The sequence below is a fragment of the Choloepus didactylus genome (assembly GCF_015220235.1).
Source record: "Choloepus didactylus isolate mChoDid1 chromosome 23 unlocalized genomic scaffold, mChoDid1.pri SUPER_23_unloc13, whole genome shotgun sequence".
Classification (NCBI taxonomy): Eukaryota; Metazoa; Chordata; class Mammalia; order Pilosa; family Megalonychidae; genus Choloepus; species Choloepus didactylus.
In genome coordinates, this window is record NW_023637594.1 from 144,199 (window position 1) to 147,464 (window position 3,266).

Genomic DNA, 3,266 nt, shown 5'->3' on the forward strand with positions numbered 1-3,266 from the left:
TCTCTCAGAAGCTGTTTGTGAAAAATTTAAGCTCACCCTCAAATTTGAAGTCTTACTTTGATGGATAAAGAATTCTTGGTTGGCAATTTTTCTCTCTCAGAATTTTAAATATGTCATGCCACTGCCTTCTCACCTCACTACTTAGTCTTATGTTGTTTCCTTTGTAAATGGTGAATTGCTTTTCTCTTGCTGCTTTCAGAACTTGCTCCTTCTCTTCTGATCAGAATATTTTTCAGAGCGGGCTTATTGGGATTTATTCTATTTGGAGTTTGCTTGGCATTTATGATTTGTGTATTTATGATGATTAGAAGATTTGGGAAGTTTTCCCCAACAATTTATTTGAATGTTCTTCCTAGACATTTACCCTTCTAGTAGTACTTTATATATTCTAGACACAAGTCCCTTTGAAGCACATTTTTAATTTTGATAAAATCCAATTCATCTACTTTTTTTTTCTTTTGTCACTTGTGTTTTTGGTGTCATACCTAAGAAGATTTTGACTAACTCAAGGTCATGAAAGTTTGTTCCTATATTTTTTTCTAGGAGTTTTATGGTTTTAGCTCTTACATTTAGGGTCTATAATCCATTTTGAGCTAATTTTGTGTATTGGATGAGGAAGGGATCCAAATTCATTTTTGCATGTGGATATTCAGTTATTCCTGGGCCATTTGTTGAAAAGACTATTCTTTCCCCATTGTATCACCTCAGTACTCTTGTTTAAGGTGCCTTGTCTTTCACCTGATCTTAACAGGAATGCTTTCAACATTTTAGCATTAAGCATATGATGTGTCCTTTAGGCATTTCTATGAATATACTTTATCAAGTTAAGGAAATTTTCTTCTATTTCTAGTTTGCTAAGAGCTTTTGTCATGAAAATATTTGGCAGTCTGTCAAACAAATTTTCTGTATTCATTCTAATGACCATGTCTTTTTTTATCTGTTAATGTGGTGAATTACATCCTCTCATGGTAAACCAAACTTCCAATCCTTATATAAATTCTACTTGAGCAGGGCATACTATCTGTTTTCATAGATTGCTGGATTTGGTTTGATAATACTTTATTTAGGATTTTTGCAACCATGTCCATTAATGAGATTGAGTTTGCACTTTTTCTTCTCAAATTTCCTTTGCCAGGTTTAAGTTAAGTCAGAAAGTATTTTTTCTTCTTCTGCTCTTCTCTGGAGTTGATTTTCATAAGATTGAAATTATTTGTTCCTTGAAAATTTGGTAGAATGTGCTATCAAAACATTCTGTGCTTTCTGTATGAGACAATTTTTAACTGCTGATTCATTTTTTAAAGGGCTTTAAGATTATTCAAGTTTTCTAATTATAAGATTTTTTTCTAGGAATTTGTCCATCTCATCTAATTTCCAGATTTGTCTTAGAGTTGCTTGTAGCATTATTTGTTTTAAAAATATCTTCTGCATGTAGCTATATATTTTTTCAGCCCTAAGAATAGGTTTGTTTCTTCTTTTTTTCTTGATCAATATTGCTAGCAATTTGTCAATATTATTGTTCATCTCAAAAATTCATCTATTTGCTTTGTGAATCATCTTTATTGTATCAACATTCCCAGTGATAAAGTCCCAGGATGTCTCCATTTCCCTAGTTTCTGGAGCAAGGCTATAATATAAATCCTAGCACATATCCCCTTATGGTCCTGTCAAGGAAGTTACTTAGGATGTATACTCTGGAGTGAATTTCTGGACTAAAGGGAATGAATGTATCCAGTTTGAGTAAGTTGGGCTAATTTCTCTCTGTTGGGTTGGTCAATAACTCCACCAGCAGTGGACAGAGGTTCCAATGACTCCACATCCTTACCTTACACTTGACTTCATCCATCTTTTTAATTTCTTCAGTCTGATGGGTATAAAGTGATAAACTTTTTGCTTTAATTTGTGTGCTCTGATTACCAATGTTTTTGTACAGCTTATCAGGTATCTGCTTGTTGCCCTTTTGTGTTCCTCTTTTGTGTGTTGTCTGTTGATATGCTTTGGCTGGCTGTTTTTTCTTATGGTGGTTTTTGTCTTCTCATTGATTTGCAGGAGTTTCCCAGATATTTTACTTATTAATCTTTTCTCAACTTTAGACATTGAAAATATGTTCTCCTTTATTGTCAGCTGTTTATTAATTTTTGTCGATGGTGAACAAAGTCTTAAAGTTTGATGCAATAGAATATATAAATTCTTTTGACTTATGGTTTACACTTTTAAAGTTTTAATAACTCTTTCTCAACAGTAGATTACATAGATATGTTCCTTTGTTTTCTTTCAGTAACTTTATCCTTTTATCTTGTACGTTTATGTATTTAATCCATCTTGTTAGAAAAGGATCTGGTTTATTTCCTTCATGTTGTGAGGCAGTTTCCCTACCAGCAAATACAAAACAGTCTTTTCTCCCATTGCTTTGTGATGCTACATTTATTGCATAATAAACTCCTATAAGTACATATAAATGTGAGCCTGTCTCTGTGCTTCTTGAACCAAAACTTTGTTATTAATAGCACTATAGCTTTGAAGAGTGTCCTAAATCTGGTTGGTCAACTTTCCATCCCTTCATCAAGGTCCACATACATTTTAGATTGAGTTTGTTGAGTGTCTTAAAAATTCCAAATGTAATTTTGTTTAGAATTGTTTTGAATTTATAAGTTACTTGTGGAAAATTGACATCTTTATTATATTATTTCATCCAGAAACACAGATCGGCCCTCTATTTATTCAGACCATCTTTTATTTCTTGTATTAGAGCTTTAAATATTTCACCATGGAGCTCTTGTGCAATTCAGATTAAATTAATCCATGGAATGTCACACTTTTGAAGCTTTTGTAAATGGGATTCCCATATACCACCCCACTGCCAACACCTTGCATTGGTGTGGAATATTTGTCATAATTGATGATAGCACATGTTTATAAGTGTACTATTAATTAAAGTCCATAGTTTAACATAGGGTACACAGTGTAGCATAGTTCCGTGGATTTCTTTTTTAATTTTTATTCTGCTACCATACATACATCCCAACATTTCTCTTTTAATCATATTTAGATATTTATTTTAGTGCTGTTAATTGCATTCACAATGTTATTCTACCATCACCACCATCCATTACCAAAACATTTCCATCATTCCAAATAGGAACCTGTACATTTTAAACCTTAACTTCCCATTTCCTATCCCCACCCCGACCTCTGGTAACCTATATTCTAGATTCTGTCCATATGATTTTGCTTATTCTAATTGTTTCAAATCAGTGAGATCATTTTCT